General features: G+C 40.1%; 1 long non-coding RNA gene across 2 annotated transcripts; it reads left to right on the forward strand.

Annotated features, from left to right (window-relative positions):
* Nucleotides 1–2,820: 2,820 nt before the first annotated feature.
* LOC139188858 (uncharacterized) lies at nt 2,821–4,159 on the forward strand. 2 transcript variants are annotated; one of them, XR_011572219.1, is made up of 3 exons: nt 2,821–3,043; nt 3,489–3,604; nt 3,932–4,159. It is a non-coding gene; the product is annotated as an uncharacterized lncRNA (long non-coding RNA). The 2 variants fall into 2 exon arrangements; XR_011572218.1 differs by having other exon boundaries at nt 2,921–3,043; nt 3,486–3,604.
* Nucleotides 4,160–16,898: the final 12,739 nt, after the last annotated feature.

Consider the following 16,898-nt stretch of genomic DNA (forward strand, 5'->3'; position numbering starts at 1 on the left):
TAATTATTGTAGATGAAACATCCCACATTGCCTAGGGGAGTGATCCTTAAATGTGTATTCCCATCCCTACCTAGCACGAGGCCTTTTGGGAGCTCACTGGCTTCGGGTTCCGTAGGAACTCCGAAGTTAAGCGAGAAGGAGGCCAGAGCACTCCCAGGATGGGTGACCCACTAGGAAGTTGCTCGTGAGTTCCCAAAAACAAAACCGTGAGGGAATGGTAAGCCCAAAGCGGACAATATCGTGCTACGGTGGTGGAGCGGGCCCGGGAAGTGGTCCGCCCCAGGTCGGGATGTGACAAATGGTATCAGAGCCAATCCCTGGCCGGAAGTGTGCCGACGAGAACGTCTGGCCCATAAGGGGGTGGGTTGTAACATCCTACATCGCCCAGGGGAGTGATCCTTAAATGTGTATTCCCATCCCTACCTAGCACGATGCCTTTTGGGAGCTCACTGGCTTCAGGTTCCGTAGGAACTCTGAAGTTAAGCGAGAAGGAGTCCAGAGCACTCCTAGGATGGGTGACCCACTGGGAAGTTGCTCGTGAGTTCCCAAAAACAAAACCGTGAGGGAATTGTAAGCCCAAAGCAGACAATATCGTGCTACGGTGATGGAACGGGCTAGGGAAGTGGTCCACCCCAGGTCGGGATGTGACTGTAGAAGTGTAAAAAAATATAGAAAAAACATAGAAACGCTCGTAATGACAAGTTTACAACTTTCATGAAGAGCTTAACTTCGAAATTCGCCACTATAATCATATAAATCATAGATCAAAATTTAACCGTTGATTGTTGTTTACATTTACGCTTCATTGTTCTCATCAAATTTTGTTTTTTTTTCTTCAGATTTTCTTTTTTGAAAACTTGTGGATTGTTGTTTACATTTACGCTTCATTGTTCTCATCAAATTTTGTTTTTTTTCTTTAGATTTTCTTTTTTGAAAACTTGATCTATTAGAGGATGCAGGAAGATGAATGGTTTGGATCGTTGATATTATATTCAGAGTTTTACAGTTAATGAAAATATTGCTTGATGTTTATAAAGTTTCTATAAGCTATATGACATCAACACATATTTTAGTTAACCATAAATATTGAAACATGATATCAAAGATCTGAATCATTCATCTTCTTACATCCGCCAGATGATCATGTTTTCAAAAAAGAAAATTTAAAAAATGAAATTTAGTAAGAAGAATAAAGCATAAATGGCAATCGACGGTTAAATATAAATTTAAGGTTTATGAATTATAGTGTTGGATTTCGAAGCTGACCCCTTCATGAAAGTTGTAAAGTTTGTCACTATGAGTGATTGTATATTTTTTTTTACATTTTTTACACTTCTACAATAATTATTATTAATTTTACCCTCAAATAAAAAACATTATTCATGAAGGTTTGGAGAATTTTAAAAATCTAAACGATAATGTAAGTGTAACCATTATCTACTCGTGGAGGAATAATGATGAATCACGAGTGTTTATATATTCTTTCACATTTTTCATACTTGTATGTATGTCTTCTTAGTTCTTGCCTATACAAATACTATATTAGTTTATTTTAATTTTGGACAACAACATGTTAAGTAAAATTTATCCTAGTAATGATAATAAGGAACTCTCATAATAAAAATAAATAATGACTAAAACTTTTTTTTTTAAACTTATATAGAATAATAATACAAAACTATATATTTAATATAGAATATATTGTATATATTAATATGACTATTGTATTTTATAATAAATTAAACTTTAAAATTATCAAAATAACTTTTTTCTTAACGGGTCGAAACGGGTTAGCCACGTGTTACCCGCGTGTATACCCGTTAAGAACCCATTATTAATGGGTCACCTGATAATGACCTGATAAGTTATCGTGTTAATCCGAAACCCGTTATTTTCATGTCGTGTCAGAAACTGCCGGGTCTATGTTAGATGATGAGAACAAGAGGAATAGATAGCTGCTGGAGAGAATGGCAGAGCCAACGAGAAGGTGAGGGCATTTTGGGAAGAAAAGTTTGATTCCAGATGGAGCGTTCTCCCCGGAATCGAAATACCTCATTCATTCAAGAGGATGTATTCAATTGGGATTTTGAGGAATTTTAATTCTTTTAATGAATCTGGGGTATTCAATTGAGATTCTAAATGATCTGAAATTTAACCTGTATACAATAAGGATTTTAAGATAATTTATTAAAATTCTAGAAATTCGGATGTATTCAATTAGAATTATAGAGAAGTTTATAACATTCTAGGTGCATTCAATTTGGAATTTGTTTTAGAGAACTTTAAAAAGTTGAGGAATTTGAGGGAATTGGAGAAATTTCGTAGTGTATTTTAAACATCCATAAATCTTGCCTTTTCCTATGAAATTTCGAGAGAATTGAATCAAAATTTTACATGGAATCTCTACAAATCAATTAAACTCTATCAAAATTCCGTGGATTTATGAATCCAGTAAAATCCCGCAAAATCTCAATAGAATACACCCTCCTTAGGTAATCCAATTCCGGATAATTCCAGAATTCGATTCCTGATATTAGGCGAACCCCACATATTTTCTATTCCCAAAATGTTAGTAAACACCAGAATACTTGGGAAAGCGTGCAATTCTATTTCTCCCCATTCCTAACCCGTTTGGTAAACAGGCCATAAGAGTATTTACATAGTTATGTAGGAGACAATATCGTCCATACAAAAAATACAAGAAATAGAATAAATTCCAAGAAATACATTCAAAATAAAAAATAAAAAAAGTTGAAAACATACCTTGGCAAGAGCTTCCAGTTAAATAGAATTATCAGTTCCAATCCGCGCTTAGAGGCTATAATCATTTTTATTTTTTTAATGGTGAGTCACAAAGTCCCCCAAAGTAGTACATTAGTCTCGATTCTGGAATAACTAGAGAGATCATTGCTGCTTATAAAGTATGAGTAAAAAAATACTTAGCATTGTAGAGTTTGTTGATCGATACACTCTCGAATGAAGCAATGGATCGTGTCATTGGGTGCAAGACTTCTTAAGAAGCTTGGAACTGTTTACGAGAGAGGTTTGTATCTATGTCAATAGTTCAACTAAATCAACTAAAGACTTAATTTCGCACTGCTCATAAAGAAGCTGATTTAGTAGACAAGTTCTTTTCTCTTTCTCTTTCTCAAACGTTTTCGACTGCATCTTCCTTCGTTTTAACTTCCGTTTTCATTTTCGTTTTGCTTTGTGCTCTCCCACTTTCAAACAAAACGTTGTTGTATTTCTGTGAGAGAGTTGTCGTCTAAAAAATTTTCAAATATTTGTCTCTTTTTCTGTGTCTGAGTCTGGGATTTGGGTCTATTTGGAAGGCTTCTTTGCGTCTATGACGCTGAGGAGCAACATTTGAGTGTAGTTTGAGATTGTTGTGTTGAGTCCTGTGATAAAACATGTTCATTTTCTTCTCCAGCGATTTTTACATTTGGTTCATAATTCAATTGTACTGAGATTTGTCCGTGTTTCAGCAGTGCCAAAAATCGAGGGGCTTGCACCTGCAATTTTACTCCATTTGAAGCATCTTAACTACTTGGACTTGAATTACAACAATTTTCAAGGATTGCAGGTTCTCCAAAAACCCATTTAGGTGGGGATTTGATTCCATATTGTTTACACATCTATCTTAATGCCACCTTGCAGAATCCATTAGTTAATTCCAAGTTTACTCTCTGATGTGCTATTAGATAAATTTTTTCTAAAAGTAGATACTTTTTTGTGAAAATTTTTCTTTACAATTTAGTAATTTGATTGCTTCTTTAGCTATATGAACTCAGTAAAAGTTTCAGGTTGTGGACTCTGAACTGTTGAATCTCTACGGTTTCTTCTGTTTGTCCAATTGTTGTCATTATTCTAATTGGGTAATTTTGGGTTTTTCACTACGTTTATTTGTTTACTGATAAGGTAGTGGGTCTAGACTATTAATTGCAGGTGAGGAAAACAGAGAGCCAGCAAGCTTTGTAGACAGGATGCACGAGTTTCCTGGGATGGTATGTTTATTCCTTCATTTGGGCAACACAAACACCTAAAAACGTAAATTTGTCTTCCAGTTCTTCCAAATGTAATTTTTCATATTTTTTTTTCTATTCTTATTTGTTCAATTTGTTGAATTTGGAAATCACTTAATGAAATAAAATTTCCGAAACATGTTAAGAATGTAATTTGTTGAATGTAAAAACAACATTTACATTCAATCCTTTGTTCAGTGGATAAACAAGTGTAGATGAGCTCGATTATGTCGAATTGAAAGCTTTAGTGCCCACCACTTGTTTGATAAAAGATGCCAGAGAAGCATGGCCCCACACACCGGTTTTATGGCTAATTTTTCTTTGTTTTGCGTTTTTGTGTCTATAGATTTGGCATTTTATGGGTGAAACATTGAATAATCAAACGTTATTTGAACTCTGGTATCGATAACTATTATGTACCGATTTGAATAGTGGGAAATAACACAATATTTCATAAATTTTTGTATGTAAGTGTACTAATATCGATCCAAAGCCACATAGTCTACATGTGGTCAAATTTTGATATAACAATCTACTCAACGTTTTCAATGTAAATATCATTAATCTTTTGCAACACAATTTTTATATATTTTAAACAAATTTTTTGATATAATTTTCAATCCTGCAGCAACGCATAGGCATAATTTCCTTTATCAACTATAAATCTCCAATGTCTCCTGAATGTCAAACATGTTCCAAAAGGGGCCATATAACACCAAATTGTTTTTACGAAAATGGTAGTTGTTGATGCACAAAATCAGTGAGGACTTTGGTACAACAGAAAGTGTTAAGTTTGTGACCTTCACTAGATTGCTCCGGTCACTAGTATGGATAAGTATGTAAATGGATAGAGATAGGGAAGCAAACACAAGATGTACATGGTTCACCCAGATTGGCTACGTCCACGGAGTAGAGGAGTTCTCATTAATTGTGAAGGGTTTACACAAGTACATAGGTTCAAGCTCTCCTTTAGTGAGTACAAGTGAATGATTTAGTACAAATGACATTCGGAAATATTGTGAGAGAATGATCTCTATTTATAGAAGAGAGTTTCTAGTTTCATTCTGACATTGACACGTGTCGTGTTATGATTGGCTTCTGATGTCGACACGTGTCGCGCTGTGATTGGCCTCCTAGTTTGAGGGAAACTCTTCTGGGTCCTTGACGGTATAACGTTTTCCGGTGCTCAGTAGTTTCGGGATTGGTCAAGTATGATATAAACAGTGCTCTCCTAAGTTCCCGAGTGAGAGAAGCTCCTCGGTTGAGGACTTGCAAGATCCAAGCCATTGAGTAATCACGAAACTTCTAAGTACCGAAATGTGGTATCATTTTCACTTGCCTTATCTGTCTCATACCTAGATGTGGCATCTTCTCTGGAAGTACTTTTCCTCCATCTAGGGGTGGTATCTTTAACCGATGAAGATGCACAAGGTAATGTATCAATTTCACTTGAAGCTTACTTGTAGTTTCAGGCTTGGTCAAGTGCGATACAAAATCCTATAGTAGGAGTCCCCCAAGTCGCTGAGCTAGGAGATTTGCCGAAAGATGTAACGGACAAGGTAAGCAATCAGACTTCCAAGCAAGCAACCTAGATCAGAGGTTTAACTTCGGCTTCCGGTTGATTGTTCTCATTTTCCTTGTGTCGTAAACAACAACAAGGATAAGGAGAAGCAAATGGAGAAAAGATGATATGAGATACTTTTTCTTTTGAAGAAGTAACTTTCCACAGGCTTATTCTTGAACTGGGCTGAATGGTTTTTTGGTTTCCTCCAAAGTATAAGGCCACCTCAAGAATTTGAGGGTCAAAACAAGTCCATCAAATCTAGAGTACGTTCGACCCTGATGATATGAGATACTTTTACTTTTGACAAAGTAGTAGATGTATCGGCACGTGTTCTGTTACGCTTGTCTCCACATGTTTCCTTGTATCCTTCTCACTTGCCCTATCTGTTCCTCATACAGATGTGGTATCTTCTCTGGAAGCATAAGATGTTGAAGATGAGAACTCGAGAGCAATGCTAGGTAAGTAATCATGCAAGGGGTTCCAGGCAGTCAGTTCCTGACTGGAAGCTTGATTCCAAATGCTGACTGATTGCTCTCTTTCTCCTTGTCTTGCAGGTAAGAACAAGACCAAAGTAAAAGACAGGGAAAAAGCATGATATGGGATACTCTTTCTTTTAACCCTGATGATATGAGATACTTTTGCTCTAGTGTGGCTGGTTTGCATAGTATTATTGGGGGGGGGGAAGAAAGCTGAGTATTTCGAGAGGCTTCGTTGGGAGTGCCCTCTCAGATATGTGGAAGGGTTGAGCATTTTTGCAAGTCTGCCTGTCCGTGGAGGATGAAGGTCGACATATATAAGAGTCTCCCTAACAACAAGTAGTAATGCTATTTACCCTTCTTGGTCGTAGCAATGTAGTGGGAGCTGCAAGCTTCACGTGTTTTAACTTTGTCAGAGCACTTTGAAAAAGTGGTATGTGGTATCTGGAAAGCTGATGTTGCGTGTGAAGATTGCAGACAAGCTTTATCCAAGGAAATCTGGCTCTTGAAGTTTGGAGAGCGATGCTTCTTCGATTTTCGAACAAGCAATCCTGTTGGGGATCTGGCTCTCGAGATTCGGAGAGCGGTGCCTCCTTGATTTTTGAGAAAGCAATCCTGTTGGGAGTCTGGCTCTTGAGATTCGAAGAGCGGTGCCTCTTCGATTTTTGAGAAAGTAATCCTGTTGGGAGTCTGGCTCTCGAGATTCGAAGGGAGGTGCCTCTTCGATTTTTGAGCAAGTAATAATGCTATTCCTTTACCCTTTTTGGTCATAGCAATGTAGTAGGAGCTGCAAGCTTCACATGTTTTAACTTTGTCAGAGCGCTTTGAAAAAGTGGTCTGTGGTATCTGGAAAGCTGATGTTACGTGTGAAGATTGCAGATAAGCTTTATCCAAGGAAATCTGGCTCTCGAAGTTCGGAGAGAGGTGTATCTTCAGTGTTCGAACAAGCAATCCTGTCAAGGATCTGGCTCTCGAGATTCAGAGAACAGTGGCTCTTTAATTTTTGAGAAAGCAATCCTGTTGGGAGTCTGACTCTTGAGATTTGGAGAATGGTTCCTCTTCGATTTTTGAGCAAACAATTTTGTTGGGAGTGTTTTCTAGAATGTGAGTAAAGGTTGGGCATTTTTGCTAGTCTGCCTTGCCACGGAACATGGAGGTTGACACACATTATGACTTTCTAGTTATCAAGTAGTGGTGCTATTCCTTTACCCTTGTGGGTAATAGTAAGGTAGCTGGACCTTCAAAATTTATGTGTCTAAACTTTGTCAGAGATCTTTGGCAAAGTTATCTATGGTACCCGAGGAGCTGATATTGCATGAGGAAAGTGGTGCTTCTTCGAAATCCGGAGAGTGGTGCCTCTTCGATTTTTGAACCAACAGCCCTGTTGCCCTTTCTTTTATAAGGGCATCAATTGTGTACAAAGAGTACATTCAAAGAGTTATTGCTTGTAGGAATTTTCCCCTTACTTCAGAGATTTATTGCACCTCATTTCTCCTTCATCATTTCTAAGAATGTCTGGCCCATCCGACCGTCGTTTTGACTTGAACTTTGGTGAAGATGGAGCCATGCCTTCTCAAGACAACATATGGCACCCATCCTTCTTATCCCCTACTGGTCTTCTTACCATTGGGGACTTTATGATGAAGAATGATATGACCGGTACGGTGGTGGCCAGGAACATTCTCACTCCCAAAGATAACAGACTACTTTCCAAACTGTCTGATGAGTTGGCTGTTAAGGATTCTCTGGCTCTCAGTGTTCAGTGTGCAGGTTCTGTGTTTGATATGGCCCAACGCCTATTTGCTCGAACCCGCCAAGTTGAATCATTGGCGACTGAAGTGATAAGTTTCAAACAGGAGATCACAGGGCTCAAGCATGAGAATAAACAGTTGCACATGCTCGCACATAACTATGCTACAAACATGAAGATGAAGCTCGACCAGCTGCAAGAATCTGATGGTCAGATTTTACTTGATCATTAGAGGTTTGTGGGTTTGTTCCAAAGGCATTTATTGCCTTCGTCTTCTGGGGCTGTACTGCGTAATGAAGCTCCAAATGATCAACCTTCGGTGCTTTCTCCTTCTGGGGTTCTGCCTAGTACTGAGGCTCCGAATAATCACCCTCTGGTGCCTCCTCTTTCTGGGGCTCTGCCGACTGCTGAGACTTCTCCTGAGCAACCTTTGTGAAGGCTCCCTCTTGTTTGTTTATTTTGATTCATGTATATGTACATATTTGTAACTTATCGGAGATATCAATAAACGAGCTTTGCTTCATTTCAACGTATTGTGTTAAATACACCAAGGCTTTCTTCACTAAGTTATTTGAATTTTTCATTTTGTTGAAGCTTATATGTTGAAGCTTTGTGAGTGAAGCATATAGGTTGAGGTAGTGCTCCCTTAATTTCCCGAGTGAGGAAAACTTCTCATTTGGAGACTTGAAAAATCCAAGTCACTGAGTGATCGTGAGACTTCCAAGTATCAAGGTGCAGTAGCATATGGTAAGAGTCCCCAAGTCTCCGGTCGAAGGAGTTGACGAATGAGGCATTTCCTTTCTAAGTGGTAGCCTAAAACTCCTTCTTCATATATATTTGTTATGAAAGTTGTTAGGCCCAAAGAAGATGAGGCTTAGACAATATTTTCTTTTTTCGATTTATTTTTTTTCGAATTTTCGATTTTTTGAATTTCCGAATTTTTGAATTTTCGAATTTTAGAAATTTTGAATTTTTGAATTTCCAAATTTTTGAATTTTCGAATTTTCGAATTTTTGAATTTTCGAATTTTCGAAAATATATATATATATATATATATATATATATATATATATATATTTTAAAGCTTTGTAGGTGAAGCTTTGGTGTTGAAGCTTTGTAGGTGAAGCTTTGAGATTGAAGCTTTGTTGGGCACCATGAATTGATTTTGCTTCACACTATCTTGATCAAGATAGTGTGAAGCTTTTGTAGGTGAAGCTTTTGTGAGTCAAGTTTTTGTAGGTGAAGCTTTTGTAGGTCAAGCTTTTGTGGGTGAAGCTTTTGTAGGTCAAGCTTTTGTGGGTCAAGCTTTTGTAGGTGAAGGTTTTGTGTTGAAGGTTTTGTGGGTGAAGCTTTTGTGTTGAAACTTTTGTGGGTGAAGCTTTTGTGTTGAAGCTTTTGTGGGTGAAGCTTTTGTGTTGAAGCTTTTATAGGTGAAGCTTTGGAGTTAAAGCTTTGTAGGTGAAGCTTTGAAGTTGAAGCTTTTGTTAGGTACCATGAATTGATTTTGCTTCACACTATCTTGATCAAGATAGTGTGAAGTTTTTGAGAATTTGTAGTTATCCTCTATTGATGAAGCTTTTGTTGGTGAAGTTTTGGAGTTGAAGTTTTGTAGGTGAAGATTTGGAGTTGAAGCTTTGTAGGTGAAGCTTTGGAGTTGAAGCTTTTGTTGGGTAACATGAATTGATTTTGCTTCACACTATCTTGATCAAGATAGTGTGAAGCTTTTGAGAATATGTAGTTGTCCTCCATTGATGAAGTTTTGTTGAATTTCCTTTTTTTTTTTTTTTTTTTTTGGGAAACTAGAAATTTGAAAGTGTGGGAGAGACAACATATACAAATTTTGCTTCCACAGTGTTGAGCAAGAGATTGTGATGCAAGCCACACCTTGTAGTAGTTGAAGGTTTGGATGAACCATATAAATTGAATTTGCTTTGAAGGTCTGAGAATTGTAGTTGCCCTCAATTGATGAAGCTTTTGTTGGCACCATAAATTGGTTTTGCTTCACACTGTCTTGATCAAGAGTGTGTGAAGCTTTTGAGAATTGTGGTTGCCCTCCATTGATGAAGCTCTTGTTGTCACCATAAATTAGTTTTGCTTCACACTGTCTTGATCAAGAGTGTGTGAAACTTTTGACAATTGTGGTTGAACTCCTTTGGTGAAGCTTTTGTTGGCACCATAAATTGGTTTTGCTTCACACTATCTTGATTAAGAGTGTGTGAAGCTTTTGAGAATTGTGGTTGCCCTCCATTGATGAAGCTCTTGTTGGCACCATAAATTGGTTTTGCTTCACACTGTCTTGATCAAGAGTGTGTGAAATTTTTGAGAATTGTGGTTGAACTCCTTTGATGAAGTTCTTATTGGCACCATAAATTGGTTTTGCTTCACACTGTCTTAATCAAGAGTGTGTGAAGCTTTTGAGAATTGTGGTTGCCCTCCATTGATGAAGCTCTTGTTGTTAGCACCATAAATTAGTTTTGCTTCACACTGTCTTGATAAAAAATGTATGAAGCTTTTGGGAATTGGGGTTGAACTCCTTTGATGAAGCTCTTGTTGGTACCATAAATTGGCTTTGCTTCACATTGTCTTGATCAAGAATGTGTGAAGCTTTTGAGAATTGTGGTTGCCTTCCATTGATGAAGCTCTTGTTGGCACCATAAATTGGTTTTGCTTTACACTGTCTTGACCAAGTGTGTGTGAAGCTTTCTACGAGTTGTGGTGTTTGCATTGTTATAGAGGGGAATGTTTGAAGCAGATGCAAGAGGGCTGAATAGCTTGATCTTCATATGCCATGCACTGAAGTTGTTGTTGGCTTGTAATAAGACTTTGTTGGTGACTATAACTCTTGTTGGGCATAAGTGCTCCCCTAGTTGAGTTGTCAAGCTTGATGGTTTTTTATTATTTGTGAATGCTAGGAGTTCATATGTACAAGTTGTACCACTCGTCTTCTGGTAGATGGAATGAATGGTGAATTGCTTTCATCACTTGGTTGGTGGTAGGAAGGTGAGTTCCTTCATCACCTTTCATCACATTTCATCACCTGGTTGGTAGCACGAGGATGAGTTCATTCTTCCCTTGGTTGGTGGCATGAATGGCAAGTTGCCAATTGATATTAGAGTACGGGTTATACATTTCATCACCTGGTTGGTGGCATGAAGGAAAGTACGGGTTGTACATTTCATCACCTGGTTGGTGGTATGAAGATGAGTTCCTTTTTCATCTGGTTGGTGGCATGAGTGGCAAGTTTCCAAATGATATTAGAGTACGTGTTGTACATTTCATCACCTGGTTGGTGGCATGAATGGCAAGTTGCCAAATGATATTAGAGTACGGGTTGAACATTTCATCACCTGGTTGGTGGCATGAAGGAGAGTACGGGTTGTACATTTCATCACCTGGTTGGTGGCATGAAGATTTGTTCATTCTTCACCTGGTTGGTGGCATGAATGGCAAGTTGTCAAATGATATTAGAGTACGGGTTGTACATTTCATCACCTAGTTGGTGGCATGAAGAAGAGTACGGGTTGTACATTTCATCACCTGGTTGGTGGCATGATTGGCAAGTTGCCACATGATATTAGAGTACGGGTTGTACATTTCATCACCTGGTTGGTGGCATGAAGATGAGTTTCTTCTTCCCCTGGTTGGTGACATGAATGGCAAGTTACCAAATGATATTAGAGTACGGGTTGTACATTTCATCACCTGGTTGGTGGCATGAAGGAGAGTACGGGTTGTACATTTCATCACCTGGTTGGTGGCATGAAGATGAGTTCCTTCTTCACTTGGTTGGTGAGAATAAGGGCAAGGTGTTTAGGCACATTGTAGCAAGTGTCGAATGACACAAAGTATGTTGAACCCTTTCAAAGCACAGTTGGCTTATGTATGAATGTGTTGGAATGTATGATTAAACGAATATACTGTGAAGCTGTTCGTTTATTTGTATAGTCTTGTTGACATATACTTAGACTTTGTTTCATGTTGGAAACATTCATGTTGAATCTTTGAACCCAAGTGTTTCATTGCTAGGAATGTAAGAGGATTAGGACCGAGTTGTATAAATCACCTCTTTATTGAATTCATGCCAAATAATCTTCGTTACATAAGATGCCGAATAACTGAAGCTTAACACTTGTACAATGTGAGTTTACTTGTAATAGTACTTCAAGTGATCAGCGTTCCATGGATGGCCAAGGGTCTTGCCATCGGAGCTTCTAAGCTTGTAGAAGCCAGGGCGACTGATGCCAACAACTTCAAACGGTCCATCCCAGTTTGGACTAAGTGTTCCTTCACTTGGGACTCTGTCACAGAGTAATCTTGCCAGTAAGGCTTTGGATGTCTTTTGAAGTTACCGGTTCCTTCATGTCGAGAGTTTTTTTGATTTTCTCGGGATTAGCCTCAATGCCTCGTTGGCTTATCATGAAGCCTAAGAATTTGCCAGAGCTTATGCCGAAGGCACATTTGTTGGGGTTCAACCTCATTCGATACCTCTTCAGAATGGTGAAAGTTTCAGATAAGTTGGTGATGTGTTGGTCAGCATGTTTGCTCTTAACTAGCATGTCATCAACGTAAACTTCCATGCTCTTCCCAATCTGTTCGACGAACATTGAATTGACCAGTCTCTGATAAGTCACTCCTGCATTCTTTAGGCCGAAAGGGCATGACTTTACAGCAATATAGTCCCCTGTCAGTAGTGAAGGTTATGTGTTCTTGGTCCGCAGGGTTCATGAGGATTTGGTTGTATCCTGAGCAAGCATCAATGAAGCTCAGGAGTTCACACCCTGCTATAGAGTCTATAAGTCTGTCTATGAGAGGAAGAGGAAAGCTATCATTCGGGCATCCTTTGTTTAGGTCGGTGTAATCGACACACATTCTCCATAAGACCTTTTGGAGCAGGAGACTTTCCTTGGTCGGATTCTTCTTAACAAGGACAACATTTGCTACCCACGTTGGATAATTGACTTCGCGGACGAAGCCTATGCCTTTGAGTTTTTCAACTTTTGCCTTCATTGCCTCGTACCATTCAGCGTCATAGGATCTTCACTTCTGTCTCACTGGCTTAGTCTTGGGGTCAATACTTAAGCGATGACAGATGATATCGGGAGAGATGCCTGGCATGTCCTCGTATGACCAGGCGAAGACCTCAGTGTTCTCTTGTAAAAAAGAGATCAATGCCAACCGAATGGGTGGTGACAAGGTGGTGCCAATCTTCACCATGCGATCCGGATAATCTTTTGAGATAAAGACCTTCTCCAACTCTTTAGCGGGTTGTGCTTGCTGGGTGAAAGAGTCATCTTAAGGATCGTCGGGTTGACTGTTGCCACCGTGAAGATCTAAGTTGGCTTCTTCTGGGCTGGTCTTTATGACTTGGTCATGCATAGAAAAGGTTTCCTTGGGCATAGGCATGTGCTGTTGCTTGACCGAAGTGTTGTAACATGATCGTGCACTAAGTTGATCTCCTCTGATGTAAACATTGCCATAGGGGGTTGGAAATTTCATCAACAACATATGTGTGGATACCATGGCCTTGAGATCATTGATGCCTGTGCGTCCCAAGATGACATTATATGCCATTGGGCAATCAACCACCAGGAAATTAGTGGTAATGGTAGCTGTGTAAGGGCATGTACCAATGGTGAAAGGTAAGTGTATGCTCCCCAAAGGTTGCACGATATCATCGGAGAAGCTTATCAGAGGGGAAATCGAGCGATCGAGCAAGTGTTCAGCTACATTAAGTGCCCTGAAAGCTTCGGCAAACATGATAATGACCGAAGCCCCCGTGTCTACCAGGATTCGTTGTACTTCTGTTGGCCCTAGAAACTACCAAGCCTACGTGGCGCGCAGGCCGAGTAATCTATAAGCTAACTACGTCCTTCGATGAATGCGGGGCGTGCCAACTCGTCGGCCGAGCTCAGCCGAGGAGTAAATTTTGTTGATGTTGCGTTGGGTGCACGGCTGACTTCTGCGTCTTGCGATTGCGGTCGAGAAAGGAACACGTCTCGGCCTCTTGGGCTCTCGAACCTGAAGACAAGGTTACTATTCTTACGAAGTTCACGAGTCGTCGTCGTCGGATTCAGTCACAGTGATGTTATTCGTCAGAGTAAACTCACGCCGAATCGACATCAGAGTGTAAGGGCACAAATACTCAAAGCAAATATAAGTTTTAATGGTGAATGTGGTTCGGCCGTCCAAATGCCAAACTCTAAATCCCACTTGGGAATATCCAATCATAAAATAACTCGGCAAGCAAAGCGCCGAGTTCGATATACCGTAACACCTCACTTCGTCGAGAAGGCTAATGAGATGACCTCAATCAATAAGGATCCGGAAATCCTCCTTGACCGAGACTTGGATAGGTAATCAACCGTTCTCGCCGCAGTGCTGTTGATGCCAACGGAAGATACTGCGAGGTCGACTGATTCTACGGTGACAGAGCTATCTATGCCGACTTAAGATATCACCGGTTGCTTTCACAGTGCTGTTGATGCCAACGGAAGATGTGTCAGCGAAAAAGAAAGAAAAAATCTCAAGTTGTTGAGTTTGCGCAGGGCAGTTTTGTATTGATTTGCAGGGGCCTTGAATGATGCCACTACTTATGTATTTATAGTTCATCAGTAGCCTTGCCATCGTAAATTCCAAGATAATGAACATTATCTTTCAAGTACGCATATTCCTGCTTGGCACGACTTGATGACTTTGTAGAAGGATTCTATTACTTTTCCGAGTCTGATAAAGATATGCTAGAATTATAGTTACACTGGAAGTTGTCAACTATCCCATTGACTTACACTTTGCACGTTGCCTACTTGGAATCTCATCCTTATTCATCAAATGCAATATCCCATCTGCCACGCGTTAATTATGGGATTGTATGGAATTATCCAAATACCAAGACGTCATTAGCTTGAATCATTTGGCTAACGATAAAGACCAGGTAAAAGAGTCCCAAGGTTGTTGGTAAGTGAATTGCTGCTTGCAACCTCCTTTTATTTGACATACGATAATGGCAAGATAATTTAGAAAGTTATTAAGAGATAATTATCATGATTAAAAATCACAATATTATCACTCAATTAAAAATTATCTCAACCACTTCATCATCCCACGGTTTAAAAATGGTACTCATCTAACGGCCTCGACTACACGGGCCGATAGTGTAAATTTGAGTCCAAACAACTTCAAAGTTGGCTATGTGAGCTTCCACGATCAGTGGGTCGTTGTGAGGGTAGATGATACCTCTTTCTTCCTCAGGGTAGAAACATATTGGATCCCAGTTAGGCTTTTGATGCTTGTCTCCCCTGATGTCTTCCATGTGAAACACTTGATGGCCAGACCTTAAAGCTCGTTCACTATTTTTCATGGCCCTGTTGGAAGATTTAGATATGGGTGTGCCACCACTTATGGAATATATCACATTCACATGATGTTGGTTACGGTTACCCCTTGGAGGGTGAAGGAGGAATTGATCAAGTTTTCCTTCACGTGCCAAAGCTTTAATATGATCACGAAGGGTGATACACTTCTTGCTGTCATGGCCGTTATACTCGTGGTAGCAGCAAAACGTGCCCGTGTTCTTCGTAAACTTGTAATTCGGGTGCCTCGGCTTTGGCTTTGGTATCAGGTATGCTATGCTGGGGTAAATGTCCACGCATGTGGCGTTCAAAGGTGTGTATGCCTCATACCTAGGGGTAGGGGCTGTCCTGACACGTGCTTGACCCACTGTGTTGACTGCTTGGGGTCGGGGATTATTGTGGTGATACCCTTGGTTATCGCGGTAGTGTCCTTTACTCATTTTACTAAAATGAGACTGGTGAGGATGAAAATCTTTCCTTTTGCCCTGAGATTGATATGTCTGTTGACTTAGCAAAGTATTAAGTAAGGCATGGGGATGCACCGCTGCCGTTTGGAAGGTCGAGGTATTCTCATTTGGTTGGATTTGGCTTCCACTCCCTGCTTACTGATAAGGGGTGGCTGTGGGGGGTTTCCCTTGATATGTCTTTGCCTTGGCGGAGGCATGGTTGTAAGCATGTGCCATCACCTCAGAGTAAGTCTTCCAAGTGTTGGCATTGATCATGTACTTGAAGAAACAATCACGTAGGCCTGCCGTGAAGCCCTTGAGGGCGGTTTTGTCATTTGTCTCAACACAGCCAGAATACTCATAACTAAAGCGACCGGTATAATCTCGTAGTGACTCGTCCGACTTCTGGCGATTAATGTACAAGTCATCTGTAGAATGCAAGCGATCGGTCTGGAAAATGTGTTGAGAAACAAACAGTTTCCTTAATTCCTCAAAAGAGTCTATCGTCTAAGGTGGAAGACGGCAATACTAGTTTAGAGCTCCGTCAGAGAGGGTGGAGGGGAAGAGAAGACATCGCTCTTCATCGGTGTGCATCCAATATGCCATGGTGGACTCAAAGAGGTTAAGGTGTTCAATCAGGTCCTCCTTTCCCGTATAGAGTTGCAAGCCAAGCTTCTGCTTTGTCTTTGCTTGGAGGGGGTGTCGAGGATCCTCCTTGTAAGGGGGCCAGGCCTAGGTTGGTTCCAATCAGGTATCTCAGCTTGTCGTTCGACCTTCAACTTGTTTACTTCCTTAAGAAGCTGTAGGACAAGAGGGTCCTGAGTAGAGTCATATACCACTTGAGCTTTCTTTCGTAAATCTCCATCTCCTATTGGAAGTATGAAGGTTTGATTAAGAGCATGTGATTTTTTCCTGGACTCGCCGTACTGACTTTCAAGGTATGTCTGTCGAAACATCTCTGAGTCCCTTATACCTTCGTGTTTTTCTAGGACTTATTGCCTCTTCCCCAAATGGGTAGCCGACCTGGGATGTGGGAAGGGACTGAGTCTTTCAGAAACCCTTAGGTCATTGATCTTCGAGCTTATGTGGAGGGGATTCTCTCGACGTTGCTCTAGGAAGTCTCGGCAGTCACGATAAACGACTTTCGATCCTTCCAACCTTTCTGCAAGGAGGTGTCTTCCTCCACTTCTCATTCTTTAGGTCGAAGCAGCTGGGTTGAGAGAAGTCTCATTTTGATCAATGTTTTGATGATTAGCTCGCTTCTAATTAGGGATACCCATGTCGAAGGAAG

Source organism: Malus domestica, chromosome 10 (assembly GCF_042453785.1).
Source record: "Malus domestica chromosome 10, GDT2T_hap1".
In the NCBI taxonomy this organism is placed as follows: Eukaryota; Viridiplantae; Streptophyta; class Magnoliopsida; order Rosales; family Rosaceae; genus Malus; species Malus domestica.